Below are 24,714 nucleotides of genomic sequence, written 5' to 3'. Positions count from 1 at the left end.
AGTCACTCACTACTCGTCTCGGCTCTTAATGGTTTGTAGGCTTCTCCTAGCTCCTTTTGGCCTGAAACAACATAATTCCTTGTTAGATTCCTTAGAATTCCCATCAAGATGCTTCAAATAGTTTGCTTACTAGCAAGACCTTTACTAGAGGGATCATCACTACTGAGACCAACACTAGTGAAATCATCACTAGCAAAATCATCCTCATGAGCGAGATTAATCACAAAATTTAGCGAGACTTACACGATCCTTGTCTCGCTCTCGCTTTCTCGGGTGAGCTACTCGCTTGATCTTCCCAAGCAGTTGCTTGCTTACAATAGGGGTGTCCGTGTAATTCTTGGATCTTATTCTCTTATCTTAGTTTGTACATTACAATAGGGGTGTCCGTGACGCTGCCTTGTTTTTTGGCAACTTGACTTTTCTTCCTATTTTTCTTTCCCCTTTTGATGTTTGGCTCGAGTTTGATCTCATTAGACAATTTTGGTTCTTCTTAGTTCTTTTTGACTCTAAATCTCCAACTCGAACAGAACTCTATGAAATTTCTAACAAAGGACATCAAATCGAATAAAACCATACACCACTATTCTAAAACCACGGTAAGTAACACACATTTTAAGTGTGTTTAGCTTCATGTGTATTTGATGTAATTTTAAGTGTGATATTTATATTTACTGATATATTTTGTTTAATTTAGATTTCAAGATGAACCTTAACCAATTAAAAAATAGCTATTTTTCAAAACTAAACTCGACCCTGAATTAAGTAATCAAATTAATTAAATTAAATTAATACACAAAAATATTTGAGACACAATATCATACTAAAACTAATTTTAATATAATGATAATTACTAACATTTAATCTAATTTCAGAATTGTGTTTTTAGAATAATAAAGAAAACGTACAGTTGCAAGATGCGCTTGGTGATACACCAGTACGCTAGAACAATAAGATGAAGATCAGTACCGTGTAATCATGTATACAAACACTGAAGCCATGGACGTTCTTCACCGCCCCTTGTGGCTCGGCGGCTCCCCCTTTTTTCCACTTCCCAAATTTCAAAGGACAGGAGCTTCGACCTCGCTAGAATTCCGACCATCTTCCCCTTCTCCCCACTTCCGCACTTTCCTTTCAATTCACTCTCGTTTTTCTCTCGGTGAGTCGATTCGAAGATTCCCCCATCTCGTAACCAATTTCTTTCAAATTGCATAGGTTCCTTGTTATCCAATTAATTCCTGTTTTCTTTGATTTTTTCTTTTGTTCATTGAATTGATTCTGGGTTATTCTGAATCGTCTCGTATGCTTCTGGCCTCATTTATTTTCTTTCAAATTGTTGGGGTTCCTTGTTATCGCAATGAATTCCAGTTTCTGTAAGTTGTTGGTTGCTTCCTGCAGTTTCATTTGCAACGCCCGAGAGCCCGGTGGGCGAGGCGATCGATGCTGATACGCGAGAATGGGCGATGCAAGGTATGTTTAGTTCTCTTAAAAACAATATTTCAATTCCTAGACTGAAACTACTGTGTTCATGATGTTCTGTTCTAATTATTGAACACCCTCTGTTGCCTTTATGCTTTTTTTTTTAAAATTTATTTTTTTAATACTAATTAACTAACGCTCCGAGTGTAAAGGTCTCGGAAGTAAAACTAACAAGAACTAGGCATATAATTGAAAATTCTTTGAGGACGAAAGATTGTGATTCGAACAATAGTTTAGTAAGAAAATTGTTTTCTTATCAGGTATCCAACATTTCCAGTTATGGAAGATGATAAAATCTTTATTAATATGATATAATGCCCTTTATTTTTATTTTTATTATTTTTTTTTGCTTTCATATAATTGAATGTATTTTTACTCGTGCCCAGGTCAAATAAATATTGCTGTGGCATGTTGACTTCAAACGTTAGGCTTTTCCAAGCATTAAAATTTGGTCACTATTAGGTAGCCCTTGGTTCCTTGAATGGTTGGTAAACCATCTTAATGGGTTGACATAAGAAAAAGTGACTTATTAGTAGTATCTTCGTCAATTGTGGTCAATGTTTGTGTTAAATGACGTTCAATTTTAAATGCTGCTTTATGAATATTCACTTGAATGACAAATTGCTTAAGCCTTTTTATTATTTTAACATCCTTAAAATATCTATTGCGATTATTTTTAAGACCCAACAGGGTGTTTGTTGCCCCAGATTTTGACATTTCACATCAATTGTATAAATGGATGCATCTAATTCCCATTTATCCATTTTAGATTCAGTGGTGTTTTCAGCACAATGGAAATGATATAACCTGTGCTTGTTGTTGCTGACAGATTTTTATTTATTAAGGAAAGAAGTGGAAACAACCTCAGAGCGTGTGGAAGGGATAAGGAACTCTGCCGGTTTGTTACAGTTGGACCAAGAACTTGCAGACTTGGAATCTAAGGCTGCTGATAGCTCTTTCTGGGATGACAGATCTAAGGCTCTACAAGTTCTCGTGGCCCTGACTGACGTGAAAGATAAAATAAATATGCTTACTGATTTCAAAACTCAGGTACATATCATGCAGTCTTGTATTTAGAGCACTCTATTCTTTTTAAGAATAAGAAACGCAATTTTTTATTAGAGTAATGAAAAAGATCAATGCTAAAAAATACAAGCACCAAAACCAAAAGGAGGAAAAAAAAAGCGAGAAGAAAAACTTCATAGACATAATAAGAACTAAAAATTTCTCGATTCATACAAATATCTGTTTGGCCTCTGGTTAAGAAAGTTTATTCTAGGAGGGACAAGAAGGGTATTTCACCTCAGACAAGTAGTGTATAGCAGTGTAGCAATGTAAGAGCAAGAGAGAATGTCATTATAATGTATGACAGGTATTTCACCCCACAGCTGCAGCCTTCTGAAAGAGTTTTCCTTAACTCAAAAGAAGCCGAGAAACCCTTGCAGCCGCAGCCTTTTGAAAGTCCATTTGGCATATCAAAGGAAACCGAAATGCCCCCTGATTTATTTGCTGCTGCAGATGAGACTCCTTGTATCCCACGAATAGAAATTAATTCTACTGCTACCATTAAGATGAAAGAGAAAGAAGTTGAAAAGCCACCGATGCCAAAAAGAAAAAAGAAAGCAAAACTTTGTGTCCCCTATAATGAAGTGCTTCACTCAGCCTTTTCCTCGATCGAGCATGTCATAGCCAAGCCCGAAACCAAAGCTCCTCATTAGTTTTCATCTTCCCCTGCTCTCTATCTCAATTCCTCTCCCCTGCCCTCCCCTGTTTTTCCAAACCAATCGACCTCCCTGCCTCCTCTACCTTCAAACAGCCAGTTCCCCTACCCTAACAAAACACCTTCCTCCTTTGTCTCTGCTTTTCCTAAGCCTCCTCTCCCTCCCCTAAACATTAAACCTGCCCTTAAACCTAGCAAAACAAACCAGAAAAGGCTAACCAGAGCCCGCAACCCCTCCTGCCTCGTCAAAACCTTTCCCAAACACTTTATCAGAAGAAAGCACCCGAGGGAACATCCCAAAAGCCTCGGAATCACCCTCAGTTCAGCCTCCTCCCAGCCCCAAGAAGCCAAAATCCTCTCTTTTCCAAAGCAGTCTTTTAATTCCAGGTCAGATTTTCCATTTCTCTTTCCCCTTACAACCCAACTGGACCATCACCAAAAGAAACCCCTTCCCCCCCCCCCCCCCCCCCCCCCCCCCCCCCCCCCCCCCCCCCCCAAAATTCACTTCAAATCAGTTGAGAGAGACTTGCCCTCCTGACCCCCCTTTAGTATCAGTTCAGAGAAAAACGAGTGGCTTAGCAATTCAAAAGATCAAAATGAGTCAAATCTGGAAGAAACCATGCTTGCTGACCTAAATTCCCTGTTTCAAACAGGGGAGGAACCTGCTGCCCAGAATAAAATCCACAACCCTGCCTTTCCCGCCCTCCCTTCAACCCCTTCTGACCTCCCACCACACCTTCTGAGTTTAGTCACTGAATGCAGCTTATTATGAGATTAACCCTTGATTGAAATTGATAATTGTTCTCGAAAAGATGAAGATTTTATCCTGGAACACTAGAGGTCTCAAAGACATTAATAAAAGATTGGCCCTTAAACGATTCTTAAAGAAAATTAACCCTTCAATTGTGTTAATTCAAAAATCCAAGAAGGAAAATTTTGATGCAAGTTTCATTAAATCTTTATGGAGTTCTAAAGATGTTGATTGGGAATTTGTTGAATCTTTTGGTGTTTCGGGTGGGCTGTTAACAATGTGGGACACAAGCCTAATTTCAGTATTAGAAACCCTCAAAGGCGGTTACTCTCTCTCAATTAAATGCATCACTAATTATAAAAAGACTTGTTGGGTTACTAATGTATATGGGCCAACTGATTACAAGGAAAGAAAATTTGTGTGGGAAGAATTTCTTTCCTTGGTAGCTTATTGTGAAGACCCATGGTGTATGGGTGGCGATTTTAATATCACAAGATGGGCACACGAAAGATTTCCCTTGGGTAGAAGCACTAGAGGCATGAGAAAGTTTAATAAGTTCATTGAGCAAGCAAAACTCATAGAAATCCGGTTGAGTAATGGGAAGTTTACATGGTCAAGGGAAGGCACCACTGTTTCAAGATCCCTACTAGATTGCTTCTTCATATCAAAAGGTTGGGATGAATTATTTGAAAACTCTAGAACCAATAGACAAGCCCGGATTTTTTCAGACCACTACCCAATTTTATTAGAAGCCGGATCATTTAGTTGGGGTCCTTCACCGTTCAGATTTTGCAATAGTTGGCTACTCAACAAAGACTGCATCCAAATTATAGAGAAAGCATGGTTTGACAGCAAAGCACATGGTTGGGGGCGGGTTTTGTATTAAATCAGAAACGGAAAGATGTGAAAACAGCAGTAAAACAGTGGCATATCAGCAATAAGGAAGAGTTAAAACAGAAAGAGGAGAGGTTGCTAGCAGAAATAGAAAATTGGGGTACACTTGCTAAAAATTCCCCACTGTCCAGCACTGATTATGCAGCTTGGTCTTCCTCAAAATCAGAACTAATGGCTTTATATAGGTTAGAAGAAATTAATCTATTGCCGAAGAGTAAACTAAACTGGCTTAAGCAGGGAAATGAGAACACAAGTTTTTTTCACAGATTCTTAGCAGCAAAAAAGAGGAGAAATTTTATAAATGAGTTAGTTGATGAACAAGGGATCCCAACAAAGTCGAGTGCAGAAATTGAAAACCTAATACTCAAATTTTACAGCAACCTTTACCTAAAATCTCCAGGGGAGAGGCACCTCCCTTTAAATATAGATTGGCCTTGTGTGAACTCGAATCAGAATCTTCTCAAAATAATTTTTCAGCCACAGAAATCCTCTCAGCTATAAAAACCCTTGGTAAAAGCAAAGCCCCAGGCCTTGATGGCTTCACCACTAAATTTTTGCTAAAGTTTTGGCCTATTCTCAAGACAAGCTTCCAAGATACCTTTAATGACTTCTACAAGAATGGCAAGATCAATGCGTGTATAAGAGAGAATTTCATTTGCTTAATTCAAAAGAAGAAAGTAGCCATCAAGGTAAGTGATTATAGACCCATTAGTTTAACCTCATTAATCTACAAAGTCATTACTAAGGTGTTAGCCGAGAGACTAAAAGGGGTTATGTCCAACATCATTGCTCCATCCCAATGTGCTTTCATAGAAGGAAGACAAATTTTGGATCCCATACTTATAGCCAATGAAGCAGTGGAAGAGTATAGAGCAAAAAAAAAGAAGGGTTGGATACTTAAACTTGATATGGAAAAAGCTTTTGACCGAGTTGATTGGGATTTTCTAGAAAAAGTGCTTTGGGCCAAGAACTTCGATCAGAAATGGATAGAATGGATCTTGGGATGTGTCAAAAACTCACTTTACTCGGTCTTCATTAACGGGAGACCAAGGGGAAGAGTGGCCGCTTCAAGAGGGCTTAGACAAGGTGATCCTCTCTCCCCTTTTAGATCTTCTAGTCAGCGAAGTGCTGAGTGCACTAATCTCCAAACTCAACCAATCCGGCATCATTGAAGGGTTTTTAGTAGGCAAAGAGCAAGTCCAAGTCTCCATACTCCAATTTGCAGATGATACCTTATTATTTTGCAAATATGACAGCACTATGCTGTCAAAACTTAAGCATACAGTGGAGCTATTTGAATGGTGTTCAGGACAGAAGGTAAATTGGGATAAATCAGCACTCTACGACATTAATGTGGATGATAGTGAGCTCTATACTACAGCAGCTTCCTTAAATGTTTTGGTTGACCATCTCCCCTTCCTTTATCTAGGGTTGCCTCTAGGGGGTTACCCAAAAAGAGCCTCTTTTTGGCAGCCGGTCCTAGATAAAGTACAAGGTAAGCTCGACAAATGGAGAAGATTCAATCTATCTAGGGGTGGAAGTGCCACTCTTTGTACCTCAGTCCTTTCAAACCTCCCAACCTACTATTTGGCTATCTTCCTTATGCCCGAAGGGGTAGCAACTAAATTGGAAAGGTTAATACGAAGTTTCTTTTGGGAAGGTAATAAGGGCAGCAAGCAGAATCACTTGGCCAAATGGGAATTGGTTCAAAAACCTTTAGCAGATGGTGGTCTAGGTCTTGGGGGGCTCAGAGCTATGAACATTGCACTCCTTGCTAAATGGGGTGGAGATTTTTCAATGAGCAAAACTCTCTTTGGGGCAAAGTTGTTAGAAGCATTCATGGTATGGATGCTTTTGATTGGCATACAACAGGGAAAGGAGGTAGAAGCCTGAAAAGTCCATGGGTTAACATCTCAAAGACGTGGCTGAAGGTAGAATCCTTGGCCACTTTCAAACTTGGTAATGGCAGTCGTATTGCTTTCTGGTTAGACACTTGGGAAGGACATTCCCCCTTCAACATCCTTTTTCCTAGCTTATTCAGAATCACCAAGCTACCAAATGGATCAGTTGCCGATCATTGGGACAATAACATAGCTTCGTGGTCCATTACTTTCCGAAGATCGCTTAAAGATGAAGAAGTGTTGGTCTTCCAAGACTTGTTGAGAAAAATTGTAAGTAGAAGCCATTCTCTCTCTTTTGAAAAAAGAGTGTGGTCTATCTCAACCAATGGCCAATACACTGTTAAATCCCTCAAAAGACACCTAACACCATTCTCCCCTTTGGAAAAGCCCATCTTCTCGGCTATTTGGAAAACAAAAAGCCCAAGAAGAGTCAACATCCTCATTTGGATTATGCTTTTCGGTCAGTTGAAGTCCTTCAGAAAAAGCACCCAGCATCCTCCCTTTCCCCCACAGTTTTCCCACTCTGCCTACATCATAGTGACGACTCGCTTCACCTTTTCTTTACATGCCCTTACTCAAATTGGTGTTAGAATAAGCTGCTGTGTTTTTTCAATCTTCCATGGACCTTGTGCAATGATTTCAAAAGTAACGTGTTTCAGCTCCTTGCTGGCCCCATCTCCCACAAATCCATCCGCTTGTTATGGTGTAATGCTGTAAAAGCCTTATTTGGTAGACCTTTGGTTCGAAAGAAATCAAAGAATTTTCCATAACAAAACCACTTGTTGCCAAGACCGCCTTGAAGCCGGCCGTCGTCAAGCCTCCTCTTGGACCCTTTCTGTGCTTACAGCCTTTCAGACTTCAACCTCAATTGGGAGGCCTTTACTGAACCCCTCCTTTCGGACAGCACTAAACTTCTCCAGATTTCCAGAATTCAGCAACGTTTATTGAACTTTTTTGTATTTTTCCATCATCTTCAGGCCACTGTTTTGGCTTCATTTTTAGTTTTTCATTTTTGTTGTCTCTTTAGGCTTTGTCCTCTTTTTATAATCTTGTTCTCTTATCTCCTAGTTATGGGTTAGAATTGGATATGATGAGGGTGCTAAGGGAGTGTCAACCTAGTTGAGATGTCCGGATGCACCTCCTGATCCTTTTACAAACACTTGTATTCTCGCTTTGCTCTTTGTATAACTCTCTTGTACTTAGACCCTCGCTCCTCTCTATTTATTAATACAATGAATCGTTTCCTTTTCAAAAAAAAAAAAAACATATTCCTCTCTTCCCCCTTTCTCATAACTAAACTCACACTCTTTCTTTTTCCCTCAAAATCACTCTTTTTTCTCTCTTGGTTTTCACTCAACTTTTGCCCCTCACTTTTCTCTTTTTTTTTTTTTTTTTTTGGCTCTTCTCCTTTAACTTACTTTCTTCACTCCTCTCTTGATCCTCAAATTCTTTTCTTTTCTTTTATAATTTCACTTGATCGCATTGTACTTCATATGGAGATAATGGAAGCAAAGCAAACTTCTTCCCATTCAAAGTAAATGTGTACTTGTTCAACAGTCCATCATATGTGACTTCTCTATTATATTGCCAAGGTTTGCCCAATAACATATCACCCACGTGCTAGGTACTACATCGCAAAGAACCTCATCCTTATATCTTCCCAAAGTAAAAGAAATAAGAACTTGGGAGTTTACCTTCAATTCTCCTTTGTTTGTTATCCATTGAAGTTTATATGGTTTTGGATGTGGACGAGTAGTGAGTTGGAGTCTTTTTACAAGAAAACTACTTACTACATTTGTGCAACTTCCACTATCAATCACCAAGCTACATGGAGTTCCTTCAATCAAGCACCATGTGTGAAACAAGTTCTCCCTTTGATCTTCAACTTTTTCCTCCTTGATTTGCACATTAAGTACTCTTCTTGCAACTAAAGATATGGAGTTACCGTCTTCAATGTACTCATTATCAAAGGTTTTGGATTCTTCCTCAAGTTGGCCACCTTGTTCATCACATTCATCTTGCAAATCAATAATTCCATTTCTTATGACCATGACTTTTTTTATTGACACAATCTTTACTCATGTGTCCAAATCCTTTGCACTTCCAACATTGAATAGAACTAGTCTCTCTTTCCTCCTTTGAAGCTTCATTCTTTTTAGTATTGATGCTCCCAGCTTCCACTCTTTTAGGAGCCATAAACTTCCCTTTTGCTTCACCCCTATTCACAAAACCATCCTTGTTCCAAACATTAGAATTTGAAAAGGTATTAGCTTTAGAATTATACCTCTTGGAATGTTCCTTTTATTCTCTCAATTGTTCTTCAATTTTGATTGTATAATGATACATATCTTTCAAATATAGTTGTGGATATCAATGAGATGAGCAATTTCTCGATTTAAACCTCCAAGTAATCTAGACATGGTGTTTTCTTCTTATTCTTCTCAAATATTTGCACTTTCCATCAAAGTTTCCATCTCTTGATAATATTCAACTACACTTTTTGTTCCCTGCCTCAAAGCTTGCCATTTAGTTCTCAAATCTCTTTCATAATGTTTTGGAATATCTCTTTCTCATGGCTTCTTTAAGTTTTTTCCAACTTTCAATGGGATCCTCCTCTTTCCTCTTCTCAGATTTGAGATGTTGATACCAATTTCCCGCATGGTTAGTGAATTCAGCAATAGCAAGTCTCATCTTCTTATTCTCACTAAATGAGTTGCAATCAAACACATGTTCTATCTTCCTTTCCCATTCCAAGTATGCCTCCGCATCCGACGTTCCACAACATGTTGGATTTTCGAGCTTGACTCCACTATCTCTATCTTCATGGATTCTTTCCCCTCGTCTAGGGTGCATATTATTTCTTCCTCTTCCTCTCACATTTCCTCTTCCTCTAATTTGTCTTTCTTGTTCAACTAAGTCAAATACCCCTTCATCTTCTTGTAAGACGCTTTGTTGTTGTGCCCTCCTTTCTTGCCTATCTTCCCTCATCATTTCCATCATGTCTTGAATGGCTTGAAGAATAGCCATATTAGTATCTTGTACTTGTGGTACTCCTTCACCCTTTGACATTTTAAAGTTAGTAATAAAAGGACCTCACCACATTTCTCACCAATTTCACTCAAGAACACTCGTGTTTATCACTTAAGGGTAGGCTTCTGGTACTAGGTCAAAGATGTAAGGGTTGACTTATATTTTTTATGCAATCTCACTAAAAGTTTGATAAAAACCAATTCAAAATGATCAATTCTCACAAACTAAGACTAGAGTAACTAAGCTTAGGCAAAAAAAAAAAAAAAAAAACAAATATAGATGTTTTTTTTCTTTTTTTCAAATGAATGACAAAAAACTTTCATGTGCCTTGGATCTTTGATTTCTTTTCTTCTCTTTTTTTTTTTTGCTGATTTTTTTTTTCTTTATGACCCAAGAGTTGATTCGAAGAAATTCTCAAGACAAGTTGTAGTATGTCTTGTAGTACAAGAAGTAAGCAATTGCTTTGGAGAAAAAAATTTGTAATAAAAATAAATTAAAATAAAGTAAAGATAACACCTCTAAAGTCGGTCAAGAACGATGAACAAATGCTCTGATACCAAATGATAAGCGCCTGCGATGCTTGTTGGATGCAAAGCTAGAGGTCTTTCTAGGATCCTTGCAAACACTCACAATGAAAGCTAACTTAGATTGAACTTAGAATATGATGGTCACTCTTAGATCGTAAGATAACTCACTCCAGAACTAGCTTGATCAAGACTAATCCAATGAGAATTGATTTAAACATCAAATCTAAAGCAAGATTTGAAAGAAAAAGACAACACCAAAGGGTTGAATAAGCACAAGCTTTTTAGAGCATTACAAGCCATTTTATAGGCCAAATAGTCGTGGATAGACCAAGAAACTCAAAAGTCATTCAAATACAATTAATTGCATGGTGTCAATAATAGAACTTCAGTTTGTAAGTTTTTATTGTTAGTTTTCAGTTGTAAAAACAAAAACTATATTCTGTTATTTTTGTAATTCAATTGTAAGAACAGAAGCTATATTTTGTTTTCCCCTCTATAAATAAAGTTTTCCTCTCCTCATTTGAGAGAGATCACTTTCATTCAAGATCAGACTTTTGGTATTACACCAAATTGGTATTAGAGCTCCAAGAATCCTTGGACTAATGGCTGGAAGAAGAGCAGCCCATCCAAATGGAGGAGATGCTCGTACGCAAGAGCAAGAGGTGGAAGAAACCCCCACCCTCTCTCCAATAACTACAACACGACGCTTGCTTTCTGTTGAGAACTCTTTGGAGGGAATTATGACACTTTTTTGAGTCTCCAAGAAAGTATGGACACTCTTACTCGAAGGGTTGAAATGTGGGCCACACCTCAAAATCAGGGGAATGATCAACCATTCATTCAAGAATGGGGAAGAAGAGGTAGACGTGGTGCTGGACAGCCAAGAAATTTCCAGTTTCAGCAAGAAATTCATCAAGAAAGACCTCCGAGAATGCATAGACAACCCCAAGAAAGATATCAAGAAAACCAAGAATGGAACTCATCTAGTGAATATTGATGAAAAATAGAGTAGAGAAAAAAGAAAAGCACACTAAGATTTTACGTGGAAAACCCTAATCAGGGAGAAAAAAACCACGGGATAAAAGGATTATTAGAAGACTGATACAAAGAAATACAACAGACCACCAGCTTAAATAGAAAAAAAAGGCAATGAAAATCTTTTTTTGAGATGCCCCTAGAGTACAATGAAAAAGACAATGGTGTGCTTTTCAACACTCCCCCTTAATTGGGGCGTAGATGTCAATAAGACCCAACTTGCTCACACGTGTCAAACAGGTATCTGGGCAGGCCCTTTGTTAGGACATCTGCAATCTGTTGATTGGAAGGAATATAAGGAACACAAATGTTGCCACTATCAAGTCTTTCCTTGATGAAATGCCGATCAATCTCCACATGCTTTGTTCTGTCATGTTGAACAGGGTTATTTGCTATGCTTATTGCAACTTTATTATCACAATAGAGTTTCATTGGACCGGTATGCACTTGATCAAGGTCTTTCAAAACCTTTTCAAGCCAAATCTCTTCACAGATTCCCAGACTCATGGCCCTGTATTTTGCCTCGGCACTACTTCTGGCAACAATACCTTACTTTTTGCACTCCATGTAACAAGGTTGCCCCACACGAAGGTACAATATCCTGATGTTGATTTTTTGTCTACTACAGATCCTGCTCAATCAGCATCAGTGTAAGCTTCGATGCATCGCCTTTCAGTTTTCCTGAACATCAAGCCTTTCCCTGGAGAGGTTTTTAGATATCTCAAAATGCGCTCCATTGCCCTAATGTGTTCTTCGTATGGAGAATGCATGAACTGATTTACCATACTTATTGCATAAGAGATGTCGAGTCTAATTTCCCAACAAGCCGCTGATATCTTTCTTTGCTAGCTGGAACACCTTTACTCATATTACTTAACTTTGCATTTGCTTTTATAGGAGTATCAACTGGTTTGCAACCTGTCATACCTGTTTCCTTAAGCAAGTCCAGAGTATACTTCCATTGGGAGACTGAAATTCCTTCTTTCAATCGAGCTACTTCCATTCCAAGGAAGTATCTTAGTTTTCCAAGGTCCTTGATTTCGAATTCTTTAGCCATCTTTGCTTTCAATCGGTCAATCTCTGAGGTATCATCGCCTGAAATAACAATGTCATCAACATAAACAATTAAAACTGCAATTTTCCCGGATACTGACCTTTTAGTAAAAAGAGTATGATTAGAATGACCCTGTTTATATCCTTGCGACTTTACAAACATAGTAAACCTGCCAAACCAAGCCCTTGATGACTATTTTAACCCATATAAGGACTTTCTTAATCTGCAAACTTGGTGATTAAACTCTTTCTTGAATCCTGGGGGAGGACTCATATAGACTTCTTCCTCCAACTCTCTGTTAAGAAAGGCATTCTTCACATCAAGCTGGTGAAGGGGCCAATCCTTATTAACTGCAATAGAAAGGAGGACTCGAACTGTATTTAGCTTTGCAACTGGCAAAAAAGTCTTGGAATAATCAACCCCGAAAGTCTGAGTAAATCCCCTGGCAACTAATCTGGCTTTGTATTTGTCAACTGTTCCATCGGGCTATACTTTATTGTGAACACCCATTTACATTCGACTACTTTATGACCACTTGGAAGATTGACTTGATCCCACGTATGATTTTTCTCGAGAGCTCTCATTTCTCCATGATTGCGGCTTTCCATTCAGAACTTTCTAAAGCTGTGTGTGTTGTTTGGTATCACCACTGTGTCTAGATTTGTAGTGAGGGCCTTGAACTCAAGAGACAGATTACTATAGGACAAGTAACTCTGCAATGGATATTTTGTACATGATCTAGTACCTTTCCTTGGGGCAATTGGAAGATCAAAGGATTCATCTCTGTCTTTACTTTCTTCTGACATATGGCACTCACCCTCCGGTTCTGTTATTTTCCCACTTTCAACGGTTTTTTCAACGGGAGTAAGAGATGCTTCTTTTCCAGGTTCTACCACGTTCTCAAGAGTCACACAATCATCTATCTCTGCATCATCATCGACCTCAATTATCTTTGCTGTCATTGTCTTCCTTGCTTTTGCTCTTAACGTTTTCAACACAAGCATAAGTTTTATCACATTTATTATCATGATTGGGGATAGGACTATTAGTACCTGGAATTGATCTCTGTTCAGACTCATGGACTGGAGCCAGAGAGATAACTGGCGGCGCTATTTCCTTCCTGAGATTCTTCCTATAGTATGTAAGGGACTTGTTTGGTCGGGAGGATAGATGCATTGGCACTGATACTGACATAAAGGATGATTCAAGTTCAGGTAAGGCAAAAAGACTGGGACCCCAATTGGTTTCTTCACTAGTATGCTCCCCCTGAAGAGAACCATTGGGAAAGAATGGATGATCTTCAAAGAATGTCACATCCATAGAGACAAAGTATTTTCTGGAAGAGGGATGATAACACTTGTACCCACGATGATGTAGAAGATACCCCACAAAGACACATTTCTGTGCCCGAGGGGTAAACTTGGTACGGTTAGGGCCGTGTGTATGGACGAACACCACACAGCCAAAGACACGAAGGGGTACATCAGAAAGAAGTCTGGTATTTGGGTAAGACTCTTTTGAAGAAATCTAAGGGGGTTTGGAATTTTAGGACCCGGGATGACATGCATATTAGATGGGTTGCTGTCAAGATAGCATCACCCCATAAATAAGAAGGAAGGGAAGTTGACAACATAAGAGATCGGGCAACTTCAGGCCACTCCATTTTGTTGAGGGGTGTACGCACAGGAACTTTGATGGACAACTCCTTTTGAGACTAGGAATTCTCATAAGGCGTTATTAAGGTACTCTCGACCATTATCACTCTAGGGAATAGCGATTTTGGCGTTGAACTGGGTTTCAATAGAATTGTAAAATTGTTGGAAAACTGAAGTAACTTCTGATTTGTCTGTCAGAAGGAAGACCCAGGTTAGTCTAGTATGATCGTCAATAAAGGTTACAAACCAACGCTTCCCAATTATGATAGTAACAGGTGACGAACCCCAAACATCGCTATGGAACAGGGTGAATGGTTTAGAGGGCTTATAAGGCTAAGAAGAGAAAGAAACACGAGACTGTTTGGCTTGGACACACACATCGCATTTCAACTTAGAAATAATAATATTGTAAAAAAGATAAGGAAACAAATAATTCATATACTGGAAATTAGGATGGCCTAGGCGATAATGCCATAACATATATAATCAGTTTTAGAAACAGAAAAATGGGAAGAAAACAAACTAGTCCTATCACATATCCTAAAGGAGGCTTCTTCAGTAAGGAAATAGAGTCTTCTGTCATGCAGGGCAGTGCCAATCGTCATCCCTGAGTTCAGATCCTGAAAAACAACAACATCAGGTGAGAAGAAACACGACACTTCAAATCCCTTGTAATTTTACTAATAGATAATAGATTGTAAGAAACTTTTGGCACATGTAACACATCTTGGAGGATTAAGCTTGCAAAGGGCGACACCCGTCCTTTTCCAGCGACGGGGGCAAAGGATCCATTTGCAATTCTGATCCTTTCATTTCCAGCACCAGGTTGATAAGACAAAAATTGATCAGAGGAACCAGTTAAGTAGTCTGTGGCTCTTGAATCTAATATCCATGGTTTATTACCAATTATACTCACAAGTCGAAAGGAGTGAAAAGTACTTGATTTGAGCGATGGCACTTACTCCAACTGTAATAGTAATACTCTGAGTGGTTTCCTGATTCTAAGGCTGAGTATCTCCAGTAACAGATTCACCAACAAGAGCCCGGCTTGGCTATCGTTTCTTACCATTTGGTGGTCGGCTGTGAAGCTTCCAACACTGATCTTTCGTGTGCCAGGATTTCTTGCAATGTTCACACACTGGGGGTGGCTTACTGTTCTGTTTATCTTGGACAGGGCCAGATGTTTTGAAAGCAGCAGAATCGGTTGGTGTTACAGGTGTACTGTTCATGACCCTCGACCTATCTTCCTCCAGGTGAACTTCAGAACAGACTTCCACAATGATAGTTCCAAATCATTTCACGGCACAAATCCATCTCTTGCCACAAGAGAGACAACTTGTTAAAGTAAGCAGTAACGTCCATTGTTCCCTATTTAATTCATGGACCTGCTTACGTAGGGGGTATATAAACGAGAGGCATTCTGTCTCCTAGAGTAGAGTTTTTGGGCTGCCTCCCAAATATCACGGGCTGTGGCTGCATACAATAAAGGTTTTCCAACCTGAGGTTCCATACTTCCCATCAAAATCGATCTTAACAAAGAATCCTCTCTTTTCCAAATTCGCTCTTTGGGATCACCGATCCTTGGTTTTGGTATTTCACCTATCAGGTATCCAAATTTATGATGACCCTCAAGGGTCATTTTAATAGATTGGGACCAAGAAAAGTAATTATCATCATTCAACTTTTCTCCTATAATAAAGCTAGAAGAATTTGCCTATAGCTCTAGAACATAAATTTGAGGGGTAAGTAGGGAACGAAGTTACCGAGTTTTCAGGATATGGGCTTAGATCTGGTTGGATCTTGGATGTCGATCCCAGGGTTTCCCCAATAGCAACTATCTGCTGCTGGAACATCTCGTTCTGTTATTTAATCTACAACTGCAACTGGGTAACTTGATCTTGGATTATACTCCCTTGGTCCTGGTGGTATGATGAAGAATCTCCCCTCCAAACTTACCCATGATCGGCGAAAACTGCCCCATTTGATTGCTCATACTTGGCTGAGAGACACCTACACATCTTCCATTGATCTTTCGGTGCGGCAGTGGCCGAGGGGGGAAGACCGGTTGTGATGGCAACAAACAGGAAGCACTGGGCGGCGCCAATCTTGACTGGGCGGCGTTGATCTCACATGGAGAAGCACTGGGCATCGCCGATCTCGACTGGGCAGCGTCGTTTGGCTTTGTTTGATAGCGACTGGACCTGATCGCGGCTGGGCAGCTTCGTTCGTCTCCGTTTGAACGCGACAGAATCGGATCGTGATTGGTCGTCGATCTCTGCTGGGTCTGGTGGCTGGTCGTTCCTTCTTCGAAAGAATCGGTCGGTAGGGGTGGAATCGGTTCGGTTTGGAGGCCAAACCTAACCGAACCGTTTTTATTTATACATGAAACCGAACCACACCGTTTGTGCGGTTCGAACCGAACCGAATCGAACTGGTTCTATTCGGTTCGGTTCGGTTTCATGAATCGGTTTTCAGTTTTTTTGCCTTTTTTTAAAACTTTTTTTTTTGTTTCTTCTTCCTTCCAAGTTCCACTCTCTTTTATTTTCCTTCATTTTTTTTGAAATTTGTATATTCTCTTTTTTTATTTTACCAATTTTTCATAATTTAAATTACCTTTTATTTTCTTCGTTCCTTTTTTTTGAAATTTGTATATTCTTTTTTTTTTATACTCTAAACATAATTTAAATATCAATCCAGTAATTCACAATAAGAACATGTCCAAAGTACACAATACACAAATTTCTTAAATATATCACAATAACTCATAAAAACATATCAATCCAAATGACTACAATAAAAAGTAACTAAAAGTTCTCCAAAGTACACATAGCATAAATTTCTTAAATATCAATCCACAATAACTCATAAAAACATATCAATCCACAATAACTCATAAAACATATCAATCCAAAGTACTACAATAAAAAATTAAAAACTAAAAAGTTCTCCAAAGTAGAAGTACACAATACACAAGTCACATTTGCAAATAACAAGCTAAAACACTAGTGCTGAATTCCAAAAGTCCAATCAATACAAACAAATTTGTTCGCTTGTCAATCATGATTCTCCTTCTCCTTGTTTTTTGCATTTGCCGCTCCGTTCAATCCTGTTATGAAAACTAAGAAACAAATGATAAACTTGTTAGTAGTTACTATAATAAATATATGAATAAATATGTTAAAAAATATATATATAAATATGTTTAAAATATACGAATCTTCCTCTTCATCTTCAATTTCCTCCAAGTATTGTCGTAAACCAGTGCTAATTTATTCAGAACGTAACCAATTTTGTGCACATACAAGTGCCTCAATAGTGGTTGGAGATAATGAGGTACGAAAAGGATCAATTACTCTCCCACTAGTGCTGAATGCGGACCCAGAAGCAACTGTGGATATTGGAACTGCTAAAAGATCTCATACAATTTTGCTAAGAATCTTATATCTAGAAGAATTCCCCTTCCACCAATCTAAGATATCAAAGTTATCTTCACGTTTAACACGAGGCTCCAGTAAGTAAATATCAACTTCCGAATCCACACTTTACGAATCATCTTCATCCAAATCTTCAAAATCAAAACGGAAAATCTCTGAAGCACTTGCACTTGCACTTGAAGTTCTAAATGGAGAACTTTTAATGGTACATGAAGATTGACCCTTATTAGCAACTGATTGTGACAAATTGTATTCATTGAACAATGCTCCCAAAACATCCTCTACCTTACTTCCTATGGCTTTTGCCACATCAACATCAAATAATTGATTTAAGCAATGCAAAAGAAATTTCATCTTATAACGAGGGTCCAAAACGAAGGCAACATACAAGAATAAATTTGTTCTATCTTTTTTTCCCCAATACTTATTAAACTTTTCTTGCATTTTCATTGCCATTTCTTGCAAAAGCACATCATTAGGACCAGTTGCACTTGAATATTTTTGGATGCAATTCTGGACAATACTAATCTCATGGAAGATTGTATTGGAAGTAACATACAAAGACCCTGAAAGCCTAACAGTTACTTCATATAACACTGACAAGAATTTGGTAAATATTCTCGCAATTTCCCAATCCTTGGTGGTTGGTTTTTCCTCCTCATTCATGTAGACTGTGTCGTAGTCTTCTAACCTCTCAAATGCCTTTTCAAATTTTACAGTGGCCTCAAGCATCAAATAGGTAGAATTCCATCTAGTTGGAACATCAAGACACAACATACTTTTACTATCTATGTTCTCCTCTGTGATAAGTCTAGCAGGAGAAGATCTAACAAACCTCACAACATCTCGAATTCGAACCAATTTATTAATATCTTTTAGGCCATCGCATACAATTAAGTTCAATATATGTGCACAACATCGAACATGCAAGAACTCACTATCTAACACCAACCCATGCTTAAAATGCTTCTTCAAATAAGCAAAGGCAGTATCATTTGATGAAGCATTATCAACTGTCAATGTCATAACCTTTTCAATACCCCACTGTTTTAGACATTTCTTAACCTCTTTTCCTATCGTCTCCCCTCTATGATTCTCAATTTGGGTGAAATCAAGAATTCTCTTATATAATTTCCAATCTTTATCAATAAAGTGTGCAGTCAAAACCAAATAGTTCATATTTTGGATTGATGGTATCGGTTGTGAGTGACACTCTATATCCTTCTTTCACAAAAATGCCCTTCAACATCTCTTTCGCGCTATCATAAATTCCCAAAATATCCTTAGCAATTGTTTTTTGAGAAGGAAGAACAAAATTAGGTTCTACTAACGTCAAAGTCCCATTCACAAATCTCTAAACCCTTGGTTCTCCACGAATTTAAATGGCAAGTCATCTATAATAATCATCTCAGCAAGTAGTCTCCGAGCACTCTCAGTAGTAAACATCTTGTAACTAAGGGATGAATGTGATTGTGAATTATCTCCAATACCCTCATTGTTCTTAAAAACCAACTTAGTTTGTATTACATCTAACTTAGACTTCTTAATCTGATAAGTATTTTTTTTATAGTAGTGTTCAATATGCATTCTCATAGTTGAATTTTCATTATTTCTAGGATGACATGCATACACCATACCACAATAGTTACATTTAGCATGCAGATCATCATCACTATATTCAGAACATTTAGTAAAGTGATCCTATATCATAGATGAATTTTTCCTCTTTCGTCCACTTGTATGCTTTGAAACTGTCTCCTCACTTTTGTTTTTTTCGTGGTGGTGGTGGTAGTGATGGCATCACAACAACATCATCATTGGAATCGTTGCTCTTGCTCAAGCTCATTGTGATAGACCGATGGTGGTATAAAGGGAAAAATAGAGAGAACTTATTAGTTATTACCATCAAACAAAATCATTTACTTAAACTAAAAATTCAAACACAACAACAAGACAACATCAATTGGATTTTATTTGTTCAAACACAACAACAACAACCAACAACAACAACAAAAGTTGTGCTAAAATAAGATAACGATTACCTAACAATTTCATTAGTTACTTAAAATTTTATTTTATCTATCTAAAATTTTATTTTATTTACCTAAAATTTCAATAATTCAATCGGATGAGGATTGGCTTGAACGAGCTGCAGTCGCCGCGATCTGAGCACGAACCAAATTTTATTTACCTAAAATTTCATTATAAAATCATTCACCTAATTTTTACATGTATTTAAGAATTTTTAAATGAAAAATATTAATGTGGTACTAGAGTTAAATGAGGGAGAAATTTTTTACATGTACTAGAGATGCGGCCTGCGGGGTTATTTTCCTTTCCTGAGCATGACAAATGTTCTTGAGCACGAAGCGAACGGAAGCGGTGGTCTATTGGTCTTTCGTGCGTCATCTAGTTCACGAAAGAAGAACGTCGAAAGTCTTTCCTTTGGTTCACGAAAAAAGAATGGCAAAAGTCTTTCGTGCGTCCTCTGGTTCACGAAAGAAGAATGGCGAAAGTTTCCTTTGGTTCACAAAAGAAGAACGGTGAAAGTTTCCTCTGGTCGACCAAAGAAGAACGGCGGCGGCGGTGGAAAAAAAAAACCCTAGAAGTTCTAAAGGAAGAAATTGAAAGCAGACGGATGCCAGACGGAAAGGAAGAACTTGCGTTGCGTGCGTTGTGCGTGCGGCGGTCTACTGTTCGTCCGCTGAATCGCCTTTAGTTTTTAAATTTAGGTTATATTATAATATAAAATAAATTATATTTATATATTATATATATATATATATATATTAATATATATATATATATATATATATTTACTATTTCAACGGTTCGGTTCTGTTTAGAAATCGGTTTTCAAGCTTTGAACCGAATCGAAGCGTTTAAATTCGGTTTCAACAGCCCAACGAACCGCATTGAACCGAAAAATTCGGTTTTGCTTATAAATCGGTTCGGTTTGGTTCGGTTTTGTAATTTGGTTCAGTTTGAGCAGTTTTGCTGTCCACCCCTACCGGTCGGCAAGTGGTAGGGTGGCGGCAGCTGGTCTGCTGGCTGGTCGGAATGGGTTGGGTGATCATCACGAAAGTGGGGAAAAAGAGACTGAAAATATCTGTCAATGGCTTTTTGGATAATACTGGTTATATTTGGGTTATTGGTTTGGAATTCTCCTATTGGATTTTCCTCAATGGTGGCCAGGGTTCCGTCTCCATGCTCTGATACCATGATGAAAAACAGAGTAGAGAAAGAAGAAAAACACACCAAGATTTTATGTGGAAAAACCTAATCAGGGAGAAAAAAACCACGGGATAAAAGGATTCTTATTAGAAGACTGATATAAAGAAATACAACAGACTACCAGCTTAAATAGAAAAAAAGGGAAACCCTAGGGTACAATGAAAAAGCCAAAAATGCCCCTAGAGTACAAAACCCTAATTTCAACAAATATGATCAAGAAGAAGAGTTTTTTGCTCCAAGAAGAGAGAGGTGAGAGATTTGAAATGAGAAGTAACTCGAATGACTACAAAATGAAGATAGACTTGCCAATATACAATGGGAAGCGCGACATTGAGGTATTTCTTGATTGGATAAAAAATACGGAAGCTTCTTCACCTACATGAACTCTTCCGAGCACAAAAAAGTGCATCTAGTTGCTTAAAGTTGAAAGTCGGTGCATCGGTTTGGTGGGACCAACTAGAAGTCAACCGGAGGAGAAATGGTAAACGACCAATTCATTCATGGGAAAAGATGAAAAGATTTGTTGAAAGAACGGTTCCTCCCTCCCAACTATGAGCAAACATTGTACAACCAATACCAAAATTGTAGGCAAGGAGCACGGTCGGTGGCTGATTATATTGAAGAATTACACCGGTTGGGAGCAAGAACGAACTTGATGGAGAACGAACAACATTTTGTTGAAGGCTTACGCATGGACATCAAAGAAAAGGTAAAACTACAACATTTTCACTTATTATCTGAGGCTATTTCCTTCGCTGAAGCAGTTGAACAAGTGAATGAAAATCGCTCCAAGAATTCATCAAGAAGAACCATGGGAAGCCTCCGCAAGTAGGAAGGCGAATGGTGCAAATAAAACATCCGACCTACCAAATCCTCCACCTTTGACCAAAGGAAAAGAGAGAATATCAAAAAGGGGCCAAGGAGAAGAAGACAGAGGCAGTTCTCAAGAAAAAAACTCAAAATCTAACCATAGGCCCTCTTTGGGCCAGTGTTTTCGATGTGGCCAAGCTGGTCATTCAATGTGGCCAAGCTGGTCATCTATCCAATGCGTGCCCTCAGCGAAAAACAGTAGCTTACATAGAGGAAGAAGAAGAAGAAATGTTGACTGAAAACAGCGAAGAAAATGAAGAGGAGGCTAAATTTATTGAACCAGATGATGGAGATAGACTGTCTTGTGTTCTTCAAAGGATGTTAATTGCTCCTAAAGAAGACTCTAAGCCCCAAAGGCATTCTCTTCAAAACAAGGTATACAATCAACAATAAAGTGTGCAATGTCATTATAGGCAGTGGAAGTAGTGAGAATTTTGTCTCCAAAAAGCTAGTGGTAGCCTTAAATCTTAAGGTGGAAGCTCATCCAAACCCTTACAAGATAGGTTGGATGAAAAAAGGCGGCGAAGTACAAGTAAGTGAAATTTGACCATCCCTCTTTCAATCGGTAGTAGCTATAAAGACCAAATAGTGTGCGATGTGTTAGACATGGATGTATGTCACATTCCTTTGGGAAGACCTTGGCAATTTGACACTCGAACCTTGCATAAGGGGAGAGAAAATACTTACGAATTTTAGTGGATGGGTAAGAAAGTGGTACTACTTCCACTAAACAAGAATGATGTGGGTGTAAAGTGAAAAAAAGAAGACAATAGCCACTTGTTTATTACAATCAGTGGCAAAACATTGATGAAAGAAAGGGAGGCTGACATCCTTGGACTTGTTGTCGAAAAGTCCGAGGAAACACAAAAAGATGGAGTCCCACCGGAAGTACAAAAGTTGTTCGATGAATTTCCTTTCTTAGGAGAGGAACCCGAGGGGTTGCCCCCCATGCGAAATATACAACACCACATTGATCTAGTTTTGGGAGCTACTTTACCGAATTTACCTCATTACAGGATGAGTCCGAAGGAGTATGAAATTCTCCACTAACATATCGAAGAATTGCTGTCAAAAAGACACATTAAACCAAGTTTAAGTTCGTGTGAAGTACCAGCTCTACTCACGCCCAAAAAAGATGGCAGTTGGAGAATGTGTGTGGATAGTGGAGCCATCAATTGAATCACGGTGAAGTATTGTTTTCCAATTCCTTGAATAAGTGATTTGGTCGATCAACTTGGAGGAGCCTTAATCTTTTCAAAGGTGGACTTGAAGAGTGGATACCACCAAATATGAATTAGGCTGGGAGATGAGTGGAAAACGACCTTTAAGACTAACGAAGGCTTGATTGATTGGCTTGTCATGCCATTCGGCTTATCAAATGCTCTGAGCATTTTCATGAGACTTATGAATGTACTTCATCCTTTCCTTAACAAATTTATCGTAGTATATTTTGACGATATTTTGGTTTATAGCAGGAACCTTTGAAGAACATTTACGACATCTTCGTAGCTTATTTCAAGCTTTGACAACTGACAAGTTGTACGTCAATCATAAAAAATGCCACTTTCTTATGAAGGAAATTGCTTTCCTTGACTTTCTAATTAAAATCAAATCAAAGTTGATCCAAAGAAGATTGAAGCAATAACTTGATAGGTCTCCAATTATATTGCAATATCAAAGAAGAAAGAATAGAGGAAATAAGGGGAAATCGGCGGTTGAGTCGGTTAAGGAGGTTGGGGACCACAGCTAAACTACTTTCAATTCTGTTGGGAGAAGTTGGGGTTTAAAAGAAGAAAGAAACCGAAAGAGAAGGCATTGAAGATTGAATATCTTGAGGAAGGGAAGTGAGCTCTCGAAGGTGGGAGTTCGGGAAAGTCTATCGTGTAGAATTGGTCGCGGAGTGCCACTCATCGCCTACTTCATCTACTAGGCGATCGTGTAGTGTTGGTGAGCGATCGCGTAGTGTCTGTAAGCGATCGTATAATGTTAGTAAGCGATCGTGTAGTGTTGGTGAGCGATCGTGTAGAGTTTGTAAGCGATCGTGTAGTGAATGTAAACGATCGTTTAGTGTTTGTAAGCGATAGCGTAGTAATAGTAAGCGATCGTATAGTTGTTGATTGACACTCATCGTTTAATAAAGAGTAAGTTCATCGTTTAGCTGTTATGTTGTGCGATTGTGTCAACTCACTTAATCAATAAATACCTTTTAAAAGATCAGTTTCCTATATAATTGGTATCAGAGCAACCACCAGGGCAGGCATGGCTTGGAAATGCTTTGAGGAAAAGCTGGAGTTACTAGACCAGAAGATTTCTGGACTCAGAGTCGAAATGCAGAAATTGCCAACCATATAGGAGAATTTAGCGTCGTTAGCGAAGAGCATTGAGCGATTGGGATTGCAAGCAGAGAAACAAATGCTCATTTCCTATGTTAAGGAAATGGCTAACGGAAAGGTGAAAGTGACAGAGGAGGCCAAAAGGATCGAATGCCAATAATGTGTGCGGAACGAATAGTTCAGTGAAAGCAGCCGATGAAGAAGCGACTTGTGATCGAAATAAATTCAAGAAAGTGGAGATGCCGGTGTTTAGTGGAAGTGATCCAGATGCGTGGCTATTCAGAGCAGATCGCTATTTTTAGATTCATAAATTGACTGAATCTGAGAAGATGACGGTGGCGGTTGTGAGTTTCACGGCGCCACGTTAGACTGGTACCAGTCGAAGGAAGTTAGAGAGCCGTTTAAAGATTGGGAAGATTCAAAGAAAATGATGTTAGTGCGATTCCGATCTTTAAGAGAGGGATCGATTTGTGGAAGGTTCTTGGCTATTAAACAAGAAACTACTGGAGAAGCATATCGAAATCTATTTGATAAATTGGTAGCGCCATTGCCACATCTACCAAATGAAGTATTAGAGGAGACATTCATGAACGGATTAGCGCCGTGGATAAAAGTTAAGGTCGAATGTTGGATCCGTCCGGGTTAGCACAAATGATGTGGTTAGTGCAGCATGTTGAAGATAGAGAAAATGCGCGGAAGTGAACCGAAAGAGGGAGGGAAGTCGGGAGAGTCATTTTCGATGAGGACAATCATGTTACGAGGAGTGTCGAATAACGATAATCGGAGAGAAATTCCGGCAA

General features: G+C 38.7%; 1 pseudogene; it reads left to right on the top strand.

Moving 5' to 3' along the window:
- The first annotated feature begins 912 nt into the window (after positions 1 to 912).
- LOC120069682 overlaps positions 913 to 24,714 on the top strand; it is a 50,067-nt pseudogene continuing 26,265 nt past the window's right edge.

The sequence above is a fragment of the Benincasa hispida genome, unplaced genomic scaffold, assembly GCF_009727055.1.
Source record: "Benincasa hispida cultivar B227 unplaced genomic scaffold, ASM972705v1 Contig548, whole genome shotgun sequence".
NCBI lineage: Eukaryota > Viridiplantae > Streptophyta > Magnoliopsida > Cucurbitales > Cucurbitaceae > Benincasa > Benincasa hispida.
The sequence above is the reverse complement of the archived record's forward strand: the minus strand, read 5'-3'. Positions and strand labels throughout refer to the sequence as shown.